The sequence below is a fragment of the Canis aureus genome, chromosome 5 (assembly GCF_053574225.1).
Source record: "Canis aureus isolate CA01 chromosome 5, VMU_Caureus_v.1.0, whole genome shotgun sequence".
Taxonomy (NCBI): domain Eukaryota; kingdom Metazoa; phylum Chordata; class Mammalia; order Carnivora; family Canidae; genus Canis; species Canis aureus.
The window spans coordinates 11,006,998-11,025,702 of NC_135615.1; positions in this window are offsets into that span (position 1 = coordinate 11,006,998).

Here is an 18,705-nt window from a genome sequence, read left to right on the forward strand (position 1 = left end):
AGAGTAACTTTAAAAAATACGGGGATCCCTGGGTGGCTCAGCGGTTTAGTGCCTGCCTTTGGCCTAGGGCGTGATCCTGGAGTCCCGGGATCGAGTCCCGCGTCCGGCTCCCGGCATGGAGCGTGCTTCTCCCTCCTCCTGTGTCTCTGCCTCTCTCTCTCTCTCATAAATAAATAAATCTTTAAAAAAAAAGACCTTAAAAAAGTAAAAAGGGAACAAAAATGCCAAAAGCTTTTCACTGGAAATACCCTGCTAGAAAAATACAAACAAACAAAATGACCAAACCTCTCTCTGCCAAATTAAGTTTTAACAATGTCGAAGGTAGTGAAATCAAGCTTTATGTTCTCTTGTCTATCTTGGATAATCAGCAAAGCAGGTCTTTCAAACAGAATTAACCAAAGAAGAATGAACAGTTTAGGAGAAAAAAAATGTAACAGCCTTGGGGAAAATATAACTAGAAATTGAAAATTCAATCCATATTACATTTTGAGCCACTGAATGTGATTTGACTATGTGGAAGAGTGCTCTGGTAAATCCCTCCAACCACCGTCCATCTTAAAACATGGCACAGAAAGCCATGCTTGTCACTTAGGTTAGTATTTCACTGTGGCTTTCAAGATAATATGCTGTCCATTTTTTAATAACATTTAAAATGTTCATCTCCCTTTGACTGAGCACTTATAGCAAAATTATTAGTGCTTATGGCTTACTGCAGACAGTATTTATGCTGCTTTCCAGAAGCCACTTTTATCTGTTGAAAAAAAAATCCCACTGTAGGATTTCCAACCTTTTAGGCTAACGTCTGACTCTATTAGCTCCTAAAGAGAAGAACCATAAATAATCTTCCCATTTTACATTCTATGCTTTTAGCAGAGCATTAATCACAGAGGTTTTTTTTCTTTGCCTCATGAGAAAAGCCAGTCTTACAGTTTGAAAATTTGGTTTACAAAATATGGTTTTTAGGGTAGGCAGGCATGGGGGTTGGATGTAGAAAGAAAAAGGGGTCTTTGCTGGGTTTTATGAGTAGAAAACTTTGGGAACAAATGGGTTCTTTTCTTACTAGGACCAGGTAATATCTTAGGGATCTCCCTAGTAATACATGGTGGTGGGGGCATCATATTAACTCTTTCAGGTCAGAAGGGTGCCATTTATCCATCATAGTAACAAGGCACTCGAGCCATCCCGTGGACCTGAGCAGTTGATGTGACTCCCAAAGGGCTTATAGTGTTTAAACCTACTGGGGCGGGTAATGTTAGAACAAGAGTAAGGCTGATTTAATTGTGCTTTCTCCATGGGCTTTCTCTGAAATTCCACAAGCACACAATTTAATTATTATTATCATGATTTTTCTTGTCACCGAAGTGATGGGTATTCTTGGATGTACTTTGTTCAGTAAATAGGCATTTTTTTTCCTATAACATGATCACAGGAGAGCAGTTTTTAACTGAATTCTCAATTCTCTCTCTCTCCTCCCCGCTTTTTTTTTTTTTTTTCAAAAAGCACCTGATCATCCTTACAGTTAGCATGGCTAGGCATGATGGGGCTAGTTCTGGTTCAACCATTAAATTCCCTATGTCATTCGTTTCTTGAGCTAGGTTTATACCAGGTCAGTAATTCACTTCTGAGCCTTGAAAATTGCTTGTTTGATCTGATTTTACTTACTGACCAAATTTGCCTTTTAATTTTGTTAATGCTTTTATACTATCTCTGATTTGACTTCGGTTAGCTCCAACTTTTAAGGAACAATTTCAGTTGATTTGGATTAATAGCAGTAATAATTTACTAAATGGCAGTGTTATTCATCCTTAAATATAGATCTGGTCTTGAAGTCTCCAATTTCTGTAATAGCTGTAAGTGGGAATAAAATGATTTACCACATACAAATTTTTCCCACACTCCTCAAAATCACTTTAGAGAAACAAACAAATACATCAGATTTTCTTTTCATTTCTCATGAATCTCGAAGAACTTTATTTATTTATTTATTTATTTATTTATTTATTTATTGAAGAACTTTATCTGACTGTTTCAACTTCAGTGTCTCTCCTATCTCATTCTGCTCACCATTAAGCTGCTAGTCTCTCATTGTTTAAATATTATTGTTTCAAAGATACTCAACTTAATTGATAAGTAAAATGTCCATTAAAGAATAATGCATTTTTTCTTTTCTGATAAGGTAAACTATAGACTGCCAGTTTCCTTCCTTGCCTTGGCTATTTGGACGCTAAGAACAAAATGTTCTCAATTCTTAGAAACATTTTCTTCCTTCTTTTCTCTTGATTCATATTCCCTTTCTTCATAACTTAAAACTTTATCATTAAAATCATTTACTCTTGGTGGTTTAGTGGTGGATCATCTGCCTCCAGCTCAGGGCATGATCCCGGGGTCCTGGGACCGAGTCCCGTATCAGGCTCCCCACAGGGAGCCTGCTTCTCCTTATGCCTGTGTCTCTGTGTCTCTCGTGAATACATAAATTAAATCTCAAAAAAAAAATCGTTTATTCTTTAACATGCTTCAATTTGTACTTTATTATGTATTTATTTATGTTTTTATGTATATATGTATTTATTTATTGATGTTATAGTGAAGTATACTTGACACACAATGTAACATTAATTTCAATATACAACATAGTGATTTGATCACTCCAAATGTTATGCTGTGCTCAGAAATGTAGCTCCCATCTGTCACCATACAGCACTACTAGAGTATCATTGACTAGATTCCCTACGATGTAGCTTTGATCCTCGTGACTTATTCACTCCATAATGGAAGCCTGTATCTCCCACTGCCCTTTGCTGATTTTGCCCATCCCTTCACCTGTTCCCTTCTGGCAACCACTAGTTTGTGCTCTGTATTTATGGGTCTATTTCTGCTTTGTTTGTTTGTTCATTCATTTGTTTTATTTTTTGGATTCCACATATAAGTGAAGTCATATGGTATTTGTCTTTCTTTGACTTATTTCGCTTGGTATAATATACTCTAGGTCCATCCATTGTTGTTGCAAATGGCAAGATCTCATTCTTTTCTTTCTTTTTTCTTTTTTTTTTTTTTAAGATTTTATATATTTATTTGATAGAGAGAGAGCACAAGCAGGGGGAAGGGCAGAGACAGAGGGAGAAGTAGACTCCTCGTGGAGCAGGGAGCCACCCAATGTGGGGCTCAATCCCAGAACCCTGACATCATGTCCAGAAGGCAGACACTTCTCTGACTGAGCCATCCAGGCTCCCCAATCTCATTCTCTTTTTTTTTTATGATTATGTCAAATCATTTTAAGAATGGAATGGGTTACAGATAAAAACTTATTCTATAAATACTTTTGTATTTTTCCAGAAGTAGTAGATCAAGTATTTATTGAGCAAATGCGAGATTTAAAAAACTGTTATTTGGTTTCTGAGGAATCACTCACTTCTCTAATGCTTTGGTAGAAATTTCCCTGGCACCTTGACACAACGGGGAAGGGGATATGAAATTCTGAAAAGTTGATATTGCCTGTCAGAGTAGTAGAATGAGGGATCAAAATGAAAATTAAGTTAAAGTATAGAAAATAAAGAAAGTTATATTTCTTAATCACCTGAGATGATACATTAAGATTTGTGCCACCATATATAGAATCCAATGATATCAGTGTGAGAAGAAGGGATGATACAGTTCCAATAGTTCCCCTCCCTTCATTCTGCACTAATTCCCAGTAACAGAGTCCAAGATGTGCTACCCCTAAGCACAGCACCTTCACTTATTGAGTATTTTAAGATAAATGAGTTTGAATTGGCAGATGCAGGAAGAATTCTCAGATCTTCTGCGTCTCCCCTGAACCAGGTGATGAGATTCAGGTACAAGAAGGGCAGGTGCTCTGTCTTCCCTGGGGAAAGGAGCAACCTCACCTCTGAAGACCTTAGAGGAATTTGAAAGAATAGTCTTTGTTAAGTTTCTCCCAGTTTACTGCCCTTAGCTTACATCCTTTTGTCCTATCACGTTCTCCCACGACTTTTCAGTCTAGTGAGTGCAAAGTATAAAACTTAGTATAAAAATTCTCATATCTTCTTCAGATCTTCATTTCTTGAGGAAGGCTCCTATGTCATAGAAAACTTACATTGAATACATTTATTTGCAGGGGGCCTGGGTGGCTCAGTTGGCTAAGCATCTGCCTTCGGCTCAGCTTGTGATCTCAGGGTCCTGGGATCAAGTCCCGCATAGGGCTCCCTGCTCAGTGCGGAGTCTGCTTCTCCCTCTACCCCTTCTCCGGCTCATGCTTCTTCCCTCCCTCTCTCTCTCTCATTCACACTCTCTCAAATAAATAAATAAATAAATAAATAAATAAATAAATAAAATCTTAAAAAATACATTTTCTTTTCTCTTGTTAATCCCTTTCATCAGTCCAATTTACAGGGTCCCCAGTGGGAGAACCTGTTATGGGGAAAGAAAGAATTTTCTTCCCCTGCACTACTTCTTCAAATATTTTTGAACATACTTATTTTCAACTCTTATTTATTTATTTGTTTATAAATTTTAATTCCAGTTGGTTAACATATAGGGTAATATTAGTTTCAGGTGCACAGTATGGTGCACTTCAACACTTCCATGCAATGCTCTGTGATCATCTTGACAAGTGCACTCCTTATTCCCCATCACCTGTTTCACCCATGCCCCCCCACCTCTCCATAACTCTCTTTTATTTTTATTTATTTATCTATATATATTTAAATATTTTGTTTCTTTCTTTATTTTAGAGAGAGGGAGGGAAAGAGACAAGCAAATTCCTCACTGAGCACGGAGCCTGACTCAGGGCTTGATTCCATGACCCAGAGATCATGACCTGAGGTGAAACCAAGAATCAGATGCCCAACCAACTGCACCATCCAGGTGTCCCTATATTTTTTTGTAAGTAGGCTCCACATCCAATGTGGAGCCAAACATGGGGCTTGAACTCATGACCCTGAGATCAAGACCTGAGCTGATAGGAAGAGTCAGGTGCTTAACCAACTGAGCCATCCAGGCGCCCCTAAACTCTCTTTTAAATTGTTTTAAAATTTCTTTTAAAACCTAAAAAATTTCTTTAAATTTTCTTTAAATTTCTTTTTAAACCTAAAACCAGTTCTTGCGTATAAATGATAACCTTCGTCCTGTCTGCTGACTTTTCCTCATAGTGGTTTATTTCTTGATGTGGTTTCTGATTTTTTTTACCATAAAGTCATCTTCAGTAGGGGATGTTTTGTTTTCTAGGAAACTCATGCTAGATTGTTTTTACTGGAATAAGCACATAATTTGGAATCCATCAGGATTTGGTTCTGACTTCAGGTTTTCTACTTCTGGTTCTGTATATTTGGATTCATTGTTGGACCTTCTTAAACCTCACTTTTTTCTAAATCTTAGGTGTTTCTTTCTTTTTTAAAAGATTTTATTTGTTTATTCATGAGAGACACACAGAGGGAGGCAGAGACATAGGCAGAAGGAGAAGCAGGCTCCTCACAGGGAGCCCAATGCGGGACTCGATCTCAGGACCCTGGGATCACGCCCTGAGCTGAAGGCAGATGCTCAACCACTGAGCCACCCAGATGCCTCATTTCAGTTGTTTCATGAGCAAAATGGGGATGATGAAGAATTGTTTTGGTGAGAATTAAATAAGGTGCCTGTCACCAATACTCTCAATAAATGGTACTTATCATTACTTGGATAAATACTTCATAAAAGATGAGTGTCAATACTAAATGTCATGTCCTCAAAGAGATCATTCTTGGCCCTCAGTCTAAATTAGTTTCCTCTCTTAAATTCTCTCAAGCTGTGTGTTTCCCTTTGTAGCATTTGCTGCCATCAGTAACCATTCATTGATTATTTCTGTGGCTGTTCAATGCAGCAGTTGCAAACTCAGTGCTGAGTTGGGAAGATCATGTGTGGACTGGGAAGAACTCCATGTCTCTGACCATGGCATTTCCCATTGGATCTGGTAGTTGTTCTTTTGAGGGAGTGAGGGGTTCAGTGCTACTGAATTTTCCAATTTTTCATATAATGCAAAATCTTGTTTTTTTTTTTTTTTAAATAGGAGATGTCTTGGTTTTAAAATGCAAGGAAATAATTCAATTAAAAAAAAGGCATTGTGGGACACCTGGTTGGCTCAGTTGGAAAGAGCATGCGACTCTTGATCTTGGGGTTGTGAGTTTGAGTCCCACATTGGTGGTAGGGATTATTTACAATAAATAAATTAATTAATTAAAAAAAAAGACATTGTATGGGCCAACCAAATTCATTAATGGTCACAATAGATCTGAGAGCTGCCAGTTTACAATCTCTGGTTTCTGTCTATCTCCATGATTAGACTGTTATGGTCACTACTGTTTGTACACTGCCTGGCACAGTAAAGGTACATAGGAGCCATTAAACATTTACTGAAAGAAAGAGAAAGAAGGAAGGAGGAAGGAGGGAAGAAGAAGGAAGAAAGGAAGGAAAAAAGACTGCAAGTGATTTATCTTTTCTCTCTCTAAAGAATTACATTTGAAAAATTGCCAATATTGAGAATATAAGACAGTCTGAGCAGGTGGATAGATTTCATATTTAAGAGTTCTAGTTAATATAAACTAGGAAAGAAAAAGTAATCACTGCTTATCTGTATAATTTTTAGGGAAAAATAAATTATGAGTTTTGTTGCTTTTGTAATCAAACATTAATAAGATAAAAAATGTTTTGACTGCCTTAGAAGAAAATTTGCCATGTGTGAGTATTTTATTGAAAAGCTGGTTGGTTGCATATTGTCAGACCAATTTTTGTTTGCTGGGAAATAGAATTTAATCTCTGACCTCAAGTTTTATTGTGTAATGAGCTCACCAAATACACTGAACTGCAGATTTCCATGGTAGTATGATTTGTGTACTGACATGAACTCTGGAAGTCATTGCAGCTGTCATTTGGTGAAAAATAGGAAAAGAGAGGCTTTGGAGAGCTTAGATTTCTAGAGCCAATGGAAGGGGGAAAACCTTAAATGCTAAATTATTTAGAAACTGTCTAAATTGAAATGGCTGTCTTTGACATATTTGTAAATTTAAGGATTCCTAGAGATTTGTCTTTGGAGACACAAAATATGCATCAGTAACTAGAGTGGTCTGCTGATCAGATTACTGAATTGCAAAACTGAAAATCAACAAATGTTCTTAACAGATATGTATGTATCCTGTACTACTTCAGGCTCTACCCAGAAAGTAAGTATTGAAAGTGATGGTGGAGGAAGCCATCTCTGTACTCAGGGAGTTTACAGACTAGTTGGGGAGACAAGACCAATAATTGGGGAAGGATGAAAGTCTAATTAAAGGCTGAGCCATGTGTTAGATTATAAGTGAACAGGAAATCAGAGGGTAAAAATCACAGCAGACTTCAAAGATTAGGTAAGACTGTTACTAGAGCTTCAGGAGAGTGTCATTAAGGGCAGCCCGATTGCTCAGTGGTTTAGAGCCACCTTCAGCCCAGGGTGTGATCCTGGAGACCTGGGATCGAGTCCCACGTCGGGCTCCCTGCATGGAACCTACTTCTCCCTCTGCCTCTCTCTCTCTCTCTGTCTATCATAAATAAATCTTTTTTTATTATTTATTTATTTATTTATTTATTTATTTATTTATTTATTTTATTTTATTTATTTATTATAGTCACAGAGAGAGAGAGAGGCACAGAGACACAGGCAGAGGGAGAAGCAGGCTCCATGCACCGGGAGCCCGACGTGGGATTCGATCCCGGGTCTCCAGGATGGCGCCCTGGGCCAAAGGCAGGCGCCAAACCGCTGCGCCACCCAGGGATCCCCATAAATAAATCTTAAAAAAAAATTAAAAGTATCATTATACTTCAGAGAAGGAAAGAATATACATCCCTATCATGGTCTTCTCTGCTTTTCAAAGTATGTTAATTTTGATCTTGGGCTTTTCGAAGAGAGAAAGAAAAAAAGTCAAAGTTGTTTCTTTGTTTACTAGCAATTTATATTTTATTTTATTTTTTTAAAGTTTATTTATTTATTCATGAGAGACGGAGATAGAGAGAGGCAGAGACACAGGCAGAGAGAGAAGCAGGCTCCTGCAGGGAGCCCGATGTGGAACTCGATCCCGGGACCCCGGGACCACGACCCCAGCCGAAGGCAGACGCTCAACCACTGAGCCACCCAGGTGCCCTCAATTTATATTTTATTTTATTTTTATTTTTTTAATTTTTTTATTTATTCATGATAGGCACACAGTGAGAGAGAGAGAGAGGCAGAGACATAGGCAGAGGGAGAAGCAGGCTCCATGCACCCGGAGCCTGACGTGGGATTCGATCCCGGATCTCCAGGATCGCGCCCTGGGCCAAAGGCAGGCGCCAAACCGCTGCGCCACCCAGGGATCCCAATTTATATTTTAAAAATATTTTTATGTAGTTCCCATGCTTAACCAGTCAACAAGTCCTATGATTTCTTTATTCATATTGTGTTTCTTACTGTAAATACCCTAGTTGAGGAGTTTGTAATTTCATGCATAAATATTGATTTGTCCAAGTTCACTCAGCAAGTGGCAAGGCAAGAATAGAACTAAAGTCCTGTGCTTTGTCTTTGATCCCATATGGTATGGTCACCCTCTACAATCTTTTTTTTTTTTTTAAGATTTTATTTATTTATTCATGAGAGACACAGAGAGAGAGAGAGAGAGAGAGAGAGGCAGAGACACAGGCAGAGCGAGAAGCAGGCTCCATTCAGGGAACCTGATGCAGGACTCCATCCCGAGACTCCAGGATCACGCCCTGAGCCAAAGGCAGGTGCTAAACCGCTGAGCCACCCAGGGATCCCCACCTTCTACAATCTTAAAATATTTTCTATTATTGCTTAAATAAATCATAGCACATTCTTAAGATACAGTAGTATGCAGCTATCATAAATTATGAATTATACTTACATTTAAAAAATATTTTATTTTTTTATTCATGAGAGACACAGAGAGAGAGGCAGAGGGAGAAGCAGGTTCCAGGCAGGGAGCCCGATGTAGGACTCCACATCAATCCTGGGACTCCAGAATCACGCCCTGAGCCAAAGGCAGACACTCAGTCGCTGAGCCACCCAGGCGTCCCGAATTCTACTTACATTTATTTATTTATTTATTTTTTCTACTTACATTTATTGTTGTGGAAGTTGTTTATAATGTTTTAGGAAGTGGAAAAAATATTAGTAAATATGATCCCATTTTTGTAAACATATATTTTATATACATAAAGTGGATTTTTTCTTTGTAATTTCTCATTTTTTGACATTGATGCATTATTTGTGTAATTAATAAATAATATGTTAACATCTCCTTTCCAATTTTTAATTTTATTTAAAAAATATTTATTTATTTGACAGAAAAAGAGAGCACAAGAAGGCAGAGTGACAGGCAGAGGGAGAGGAAGAAACAGGCTCCTCACTGAGCAGAGAGCCCAAGGTGGAGCTTGAGGACCTGAGGAGCACTCAGATGCTCCTCAGGTCCTACTTCAGATCAGTGAAATGAAAATCTCTGTGGGGTAGGACCCTGGCTTTGTTTTTTTTTGTTTTTTTTTTTTTTTTAATTTTTATTTATTTGTGATAGTCACAGAGAGAGAGAGAGAATGAGGCAGAGACACAGGCAGAGGGAGAAGCAGGCTCCATGCACCGGGAGCCCGACGTGGGATTCGATCCCGGGTCTCCAGGATCGCGCCCTGGGCCAAAGGCAGGCGCCAAACCGCTGCGCCACCCAGGGATCCCTGTTTTGTTTTTAAAGATTTATTTGTTTTTTTTTCAGAGAGAGAAAGTGTGAGCAGGGGGAGGGGCAGAGGAAGAGAGAGAGAATCTCCAGTAGACTCCTTGCTGAACATGGAGCTCACATGCAGAGATCTATCTCAGGATTCTGAAATCATGACCTGAGCTGAAATCAAGAGTCAGTCACCAACTGAGTAAGCTACCCAGGAGCCCCTGGCTCTGGCTTTTTAAAAAAGCTCTTTAGATGGTTCTCATGTGCATCCAGCCGTACCTGGGAACAAACTAGAACTACAAAATTTTGGGCCCAACCCAAGATGTACTAAGACAGAAACTCTGGGATGGGGTGGTGGTGGGGCAAGCTGTTTTAACAAATGTCCTGCCGAAATTTCAGAGCCACTACCATTGAGTAAAAGCTCAGCCTGACCACTATACTTCTTCATGTAGCCTCAACCTCCCCAAAAATACTCTTTACGATTTTCCAACCTTCAACTTGCACTCCAACCAGGCAAATTTACTGTATGTTTCCTGAAGCTACATGGCTGGATCCATCTCTTCTTTCATGCTCTTGACTCTTCCTGGCAGGCCTGCTTCCTCTTCCTGGGAGCTGCCCAAATTCTAGCCATTCTTCAAGACCCAGTTCATATCTTACCACCCCCATGAAGGCTTTCTGCATCTCTCCAGCCCTCCCACTATTAGGTCTCCCTCTTCTCGAACATTGATTTATTTCTTTAATAAGTGTTCATTTCATGCTTGTTATTTGACATACTGAGTGAAATACAAAAGAATTACACCAGGGTCCCTTTAGAGGGTTTTTACTTGTTTATATATGGGATGAAAGGAGGAAAATTTGATGAGGAAGGAGATGAGATTAGTGCTGACAGGATGCAGAATTAGGAGGTGTGAGAAGGGTGGTTAGAGGATTGCAGAGGCAGTGGGGTTGAAAACCATAATGTGGATCATTTACTTCAGGAGACAACTATAAGAAGAAAGGAAAGGGCGATGTCTCCCACGCACCATATCTTTTAAAGGAACACTTTCCCTTCCTATTTACAAAAGTAATTGTTGATTGAGGAAATTTGGAAAATACAGAAAACAAATAACACTCACATTCCTATCACCTGAAGGTAAACATTTAGTTCTTCGTATCTTTTTTCTTTAAAAAATGACTAAATGTACATAGCCATAGATAAAATATATTGTACAATAAGATCGCATTAAACATACTATCTTGGAATCTGAATGCCTTTTTTTGTTACATGAATTTTAAGTCAATACACTTTCATATATCTTCTTGTCATTAAGTTTTTTTTTTTTTTTTAAGGATTTTATTTATTTATTCATGAGAGACACACACAGAGAGGCAGAGACACAGGCAGAGGGAGAAGCAGGCTCCATGCAAGGGAGCCCGATGTGGGACTCAATCCTGGAACTCTGGGATCATGCCCTGGGCTGAAGGCAGATGCTCAACAGCTGAGCCACCCAGGTGTCCCTGTCATTAAATTTTAATAGTTACAGGATACTTCACGATTTAACCAGTCCTTCTGTTATTAGACTCCCCCCATTTGTTCCTTTTCCTTTTTAAAAAAATTTTTTTTAATTTATTTTTATTTTATTTATTTTTTACTTTTTTTTTTTTTTTAAAGATTTTATTTATCTATTTGATGGAGACAGACTGAGCACAAGTAGGCAGAGGGAGAAGGAGAAGCAGACTCTCTGCTGAGCAGGGAGCTGGATGCAGGGCTTGATCCCAGAACCTTGAGATCATGACCTGAGCCAAAGGCAGATGCTTAACCAACTAAGCCACCTAGGCACCTCATTCCTTTTTTCTATTTGTGGGTTACACTTGTTTTCCTAAAGTTCTCCTTTAAAATGCTCAGGCAAATGTTTATCATAAAATATTTTCTTTAACACACTTTTCGGGACTGTACAGTGGTTTGGAAATCCAACTCTTTAGCACCTTTCTTTATCTTTTGCTGTTCTTTCTGAGAAATGCCTTCAGTGTTTTCTTTTTTTTTTTTAACTTTTATTTATTTATGATAGGCACACAGTGAGAGAGAGAGAGGCAGAGACACAGGCAAAGTGAGAAGCAGGCTCCATGCACCGGGAGCCTGACGTGGGATTCGATCCCGGATATCCAGGACCGCGCCCTGGGCCAAAGGCAGGCGCCAAATCGCTGCGCCACCCAGTGATCCCGCCTTCAGTGTTTTCAATTCTTCTATTGAGTTTTTAGTTTCTGTTAACATATTCGTAATTTCTAAAAATTTTCTTTTCCCTGATACCTCATCTTTTAAGAATGTCCTATTCTTGTTTTGTGGTGCAATATCTTATCTCTTCGAGTTTTCTTTTTAAACTTCCTCCTCGGGTCGCCTGGGTGGCTCAGCAGTTGAGCGTCTGTCTTTGGCTCAGGGCATGATCTTGGGGACCTGGGATCGAGTCCCACATCGGGCTCCCTACATGGAGCCTGCTTCTCCCTCTGCCTGTGTCTTTGCCTCTCTCTTTCTGTGTCTCTCATGAACAAATAAATAAAATCTTAAAAAAAAAAAAAACACAAAAACTTCCTTCTTTCTACTTTGTATTCTTCCAACTTGTTATTTTCCATTTGTTGTTTTGGGGTTTCTGAAGTTAGAGGAAATAGTGCACAAGACCAGACTCATGTCTGAAACCAACTGCAATTTCAGGGGTTTCCAAGACCTCCTTAGGTTTAACAATTCCTGGAAAGGATTCACAGAACTCATGAAAGCTGTGTTTTGGGAAGATGAAGCATGAGAGGTTGTGGAATGATGAACCTTTGATTCCTGGATGACTGCAGGGTCAACCACAGTATAGAACTGCAGTTCTGCTGCCATCACTTACTGGAGGTAAAAGTTAACAATGGAATTTAGAAATGATGAATCCAGTTCTAAGTATCTGGCTCGCTAGATGCATACAGAAATGCAAAATAACAAGAAACAAGCTAAATATACAATCCTTGGTTATTGCTATCTGAATCAGCCAAAATGAAAGTAAAGGAGGATGTCCTGACACTGGGCCAATCTTGTATTCTGATTTATAATCTGAATCTGGTTTGTAAGTGGGCCAAGCTTAGATTCTGAGCTACAGCAGCTAGCCTGTGGGAATTTACCAAAGAGAAGTTATGTTGAAATAACAGATAGTGAAGAAGATTAGAGTGATTCTTAAAAGAATGGGAAAAAGAAAGGAGAGAGTTAAAGAACTCATTCCAGCAGGGGAGGACTCTTTGAATGGTAAATAAGAAACGGGATGGGGCAGCCCGGGTGGCTCAGCAGTTTAGTGCCACCTTCAGCCCAGGGCCTGATCCTGGAGACCCGGGATTGAGTCCCACATTGGGCTCCCTGCGTGAAGCCTGCTTCTCCCTCTGCCTGTGTCTCTGCCTCTCTCTCTCTATGTCTCTCATGAATAAATAAATAAAATCTTGAAAAAAAAAAAAAAGAAATGGGATGAATAAAGTAGACATCATAGAGTCAAAACAAAGGTCTTTATGCAGCACTCTTGGAATCTGGATGGACTAATAGGTTCTGCTGGTCCCCTAACCCTAAAGGGTTCTAAACAAGTCTGCTCTATTTATCCTAATTTTGAAAAATTTAAAAGGCCAGAAGACAAAGACAACAAACAGAAGTCTGATCTCCAACCCCTCAGAGAGACAGTTCTACAATCTAATTAAGATAGAGATTGACGGGAGAATCCCTGGGTGGCTCAGTGGTTTTGTTCCTGCCTTTGGCCCAGGGCATGATCCTGGAGTCCCGGGATCAAGTCCCACATGGGGCTCTCTGCATGGAGCCTGCTTCTCCCTCTGCCTGTGTCTCTGCCTCTCTCTTTCTCTGTGTCTCTCATGGATAAATAAATAAAATCTTAAAAAAAAAAAAAGATAGAGATTGACAAAAGGGCCTAGGTCCCTTGGCTTAATCCCTGTCTGAAGATTCAAGGTCAAATGCACTTGAGTAGGTAACATGGTGAGAGGATGAAGAAGAGAATTTTCTGGGATTCCTTGACATGGAAGCCCAACATACTGCAGTTCCAAATCTGTTGGTAAAATCCTAAGAGGGTTACACTTGCATTGGCAGGATATGGAAATGCAGTGTTTGATAGGATCAAAATGAAAATTGGGATAAAAATTAGAATGACTGAACAATATTTATGTAAAGTATTGTGTCTCCTTTACCTGAATGTATTAGGGGGATGGATATTGTGTCTGACAGAGGAACAATTCCACCTAGTATTGTAAAACAGAAGGCATCTGAATTTGCCCTTCAGCCAACTTGACATGCTCAATGAAAACCTGTAAGATTACCTTAGCACACATAGGGTGTTAATTTGAAACAATATAGAATATCTGGTGGACAAAGCATTATTTCTTTAATTAATTCCCTGTTAGAACCTGGAATGGTGGCACAGACAAATTCTCTATATGGTAACCCTATGTGGAGTGCAGATTGAGGCTTAAGGTAAAATCCAGTGAGCACCACCCAGCAGTGACCACTGGAATTTGAGACCGTAAGATTCCCATTTGAGAGATTACTAACATTAATTGAAATTGCCTCTATGAATGAAGAACATAAAATAATCTTGAAACCTGAAATATCCAAAATGTCTTGGGTGATGTTGAAGAAATACTCTATTGGGGGGATAAGTTCCCAGAAGTATTTAATAATAAAATGGAAAGGGTTTGTGTGAGGACGTTACCATGAGAATGCTAAGGACTCACTGTTTTGTTGTAAGAAAGCTTGGTTTTGGCCAAAAACCAAGCAGTGGCTCATATAGTAAAGAATCTGGTCTCGCCCAGAGAGAGAGAATTCTGGGAGGTAATTTCAAAGTTCAATATCATGGCAATAGGAATGTTTTTGTTTTTGTTTCCTGGGGGCTTTGACATGACCAATGACATGACTTAGGGTGGGTGCATTTGGTCATGCCAAGCTATCTTGACCTCCTGAGGGGCTGGAGACAGAGGTTAGCCATGTACACAGTAGGCTATTCTTGTAAGATGGAGCCTCAATAAAAACTCTGGACTCAGGGTGAGCTTCTTTGGTTGGCAATACTCTGTGCATGTTGCCACACGTTGTCGCTAGGAGGAGTTAATGTGTCTCCATGACACCACAGGGAGAGGAGGAATGGAAAGCTCTGTGTTTAGACTCTGTCCTGTGCACTTCCTCCCTTGGCTGATTTTAATCTGTATCCTTTAGCTATAGTAAACCATAACTGTGAGTCTGACAACTTTTTTGTAAATTCTGTGAGTCCTTCTAACAAATTTTGTTACTTTGTTTCTCTCTGTTTATGAGCTTGATTTTTTTCAGTTGAAACCCTTTGGGTGAACAGGGTCACTTCTGTTGGGTTCAGCAAGAGCTGAGTTTAGGATTTCACTTAATTTGGCTTAACATTTTTATTACTGGGACCAGAAGCAAACCCTTTAAAAACTGGAAGGGGTGTGGGAGGTCATAGATCCCATAGGATCTACCCTCTCTTTTCCCACACGGTGAAATTGAGATGTCAAGATGGGAAGAGACAAGTGTGCTACCGTGCAGCTGGCCAGGGGCAGGGGCTGGGACTGGAGCCAGATCTGGTATTTCCTGGGCCACCAGCTCTTGCTACTATGTCCACTATGTTCCTGGAGATAAGAAAGAAGTCTGCTCAGCCCAAAGTTTTCAACCAGGGCGCATAGAGATGTTTTGGAAGTCTGTAAGTGCCTCAGGTTTCATTTTAAAAAAAGGATTCATTCATTTATTTGAGAGAGGAGAGCACATGTGCACATGTAAGTGGGGGAGGGGCCAAGAGAGAGGGAGAGGTAGAGAATCTCAAGTAGACTTCCCAGTGAGCATGGAGCCTGTTGAGGGGCTCAAACCCACCACCCTGAGATCATGACCTGAGCAGAAACCAAGGGTTGGACGGACGCTTAACTGACTGAGCCATTTGGGTGCCTCAGATTTCATTTCGTTTATTTATTTATATTTAGTTTTTATTTTTATTATAATTTATTTATTTGACAAGGAGAGAAAGATAGAGAAAGAACACAAGCAGTTAGAGTGGCAGGCAGAGGGAGAGGGAGAAGGAGACTCCCCACTGAGCAGGGAGCCCAATGTGGAGCTCGATCCTGGGATCCTGGAATCATAACCTGAACAAAGGTAGATGCTTAACCAACTGAGACCCCCAGGAGCTCCTCAAATTTCATTTTAAAGCAGATTTAAAACACGAATGTTTATATTTTGCCAATTTATACAATAAAGCACTATTTTTATTAGATTAAAAAAAATCCCTTTACTGTTATTTTAGCATGATTTTAGGAGAGAGTGGAAGTAAACACACAGGCCCAATCTTCTATGTTTACCCAGAACAGAGTATTTTGTTTTCTGTATCTTTCCTCCTGCCCTCCACTATGATCTAGGATGGCACTGAGGAACTTCAGGGTAGGTGACAACGTTCTCCACTAACTCCTTAGGAAGTAAGATAAAGGCGATCTATTAAAGTGACTCATTATTTCTTAGTTAAATGGGTGACTAGGTCTAAAATTTTTTATTGGACTTAAAAAAATTGAAGTATAGTTGATACACAATGCTGCATTAGTTTCAGGCGTACAACATGGTGATTCGACAACTCTATATGTAATGCTATGCTCATCACCAGCATGGTTACCACCTGTCACCACACAACGCAATTACAGTACCATTGACTATATTCCCTGTATTTCACCTTTCATCCCTGTGACGACGTATTTACCCCATAACTGGAAGTCTGAACCTCCTACTCCCCCTTCACCTGCTTTGCTTACCCGACCCCCCCTTTGCTCTGGCAACGATCAGTTTGTTCTTTGTATTGTTAGGGTTTAAAATTTTATCCTTGATAATCTGGGTTTATGCTGATCACTCCTAACACGAACATGGAAAGTGGGATAGCAAAGTGTCCAGGGGGAAGAAATAACGGAAGATAACCATTGAAGAATGAATAGCTACATTTGTGGTTTCCTGCCTTGTTAATTTTCCCCATTCTCACTGGTGTGAGGTGGTATCTCATTGTGGTTTGGATTTGTATTTCCCTGATGGCAAGTGATGCAGAGCATTTTCTCATGTGCTTGTTGGCCATGTCTACGTCTTCCTCTGTGAGATTTCTCTTCATGTCTTTTGCCCATTTCATGATTGGATTGTTTGTTTCTTTGGTGCTGAGTTTAATAAGTTCTTTATAGATCTTGGAAACTAGCCCTTTATCTGATACGTCATTTGTAAATATCTTCTCCCTTCTGTAGGTTGTCTTTGAGTTTTGTTGACTGTATCCTTTGCTGTGCAAAAGCTTCTTATCTTGATGAAGTCCAAAAAACAATAAAGAGAAAACAGAAGAGAGGAAATGTCCTTCTGGCTTTCTTTTCTTTCTCTTGCCTCCTCTTTTTTTCTCCTTCTCTCTCTCTCTCTCTCTTTTTTTTTTTTTTTCTTTTTTTACTTGAAGAGTATAATCCAACTAAGGATTCATTCTTGGGATGGCTGGCTGGCTCAGTCAGTAGAGCATGCAGCTCTTGATGCCAGGGTTGTGAGTTTAAACCTCACATTGGGTATAGAGCTTACTTAAAAAAAAAAAAAGGGAAAAAAACTTGTTCTTTTTTTTTTTTTTAATTTTTATTTATTTATGATAGTCAGAGAGAGAGAGAGAGAGACAGACAGACAGACAGACAGACAGACAGAGAGACATAGGCAGATGGAGAAGCAGGCTCCATGCACCGGGAGCCCAACATGGGATTCGATCCCGGGTCTCCAGGATCGCGCCCTGGGCCAAAGGCAGGCGCTAAACCCCTGCGCCACCCAGGGATCCCTCGTTCTTTTTATTTTTAAGATTTTATTTATTTATTCATGACAGAGAGAGAGAGAGAGAGAGGCAGAGACACAGGCAGAGGGAGAAGCAGGCTACAAGCAGGAGCCTGAGGTGGGACTCAATCCCAGGACTCCAGGATTACGTCCTGGGCAGAAGGCAGATGCTCAACCACTGAGCCACCCCGGTGTCCCGAAAAAAATTCATTCTTAATGCTTAATAATAATAAAAACAGGGTGGCACAGCGGTTTAGCACCTGCCTTTAGCCCAGGGCTCGATCCTCGAGACCCGGGATCGAATCCCACGTCAGGCTCCCGGTGCATGGGGCCTGCTTCTCCCTCTGCCTATGTCTCTGCCTCTCTCTCTCTCTCTGTGTGACTATCATAAATAAATAAAAATTAAAAAAAAATAAAATAAAAACAGGGATCCTTGGGTGGTGCAGCGGTTTAGCGCCTGCCTTTGGCCCAGAGCGCGATCCTGGAGACCCGGGATCGAATCCCACGTCGGGCTCCCGGTGCATGGAGCCTGCTTCTCTCTCTGCCTGTGTCTCTGCCTCTCTCTCTCTCTCTCTCTCTGTGACTATCATAAATAAATAAATAAAAAATTAGAAAAAGGGGATCCCTGGGTGGCTCAGCGGTTTAGCGCCTGCCTTTGGCCCAGGGTGCGATCCTGGAGACCCGGGATCGAGTCCCACGTTGGGCTCCCAGCGTGGAGCCTGCTTCTCCCTCCTCCCTCTCCCTGCCTCTCTCTCTCTCTATGTCTATCATAAATAAATAAATAAATCTTTAAAAAAATTAAAAAAAAAACAACAAAAAGCCTCCATTTAAATTTTATAATAGGTCTTTAAGGAAAATTAAAGTTTTGTGGTTATTCTGTATTACTGGTTAAAAAGACTTAAGAGGGCATGTTATATGGCTTAAGTACATTGTTATATATTAAGAAACACAGCAATTAGATAGAACATGTGGACCTTGTTTGAACCCTGGTTTAAGCAAACCAACCATAAAATGTCATTTTTTGAGCCAAATCAAAATATTTCATTCTGGAGCGGATATTGGATGACATTAGTTCTATTAGCAGAGCTAATAATATTGTGGTTATATACATAAATGTCCTCATTTTTTTATAGGTGCATAGAGACAATGTATGAAGTTTTCTTGACAATATTAAAACATCACTGCACAAACATAAAG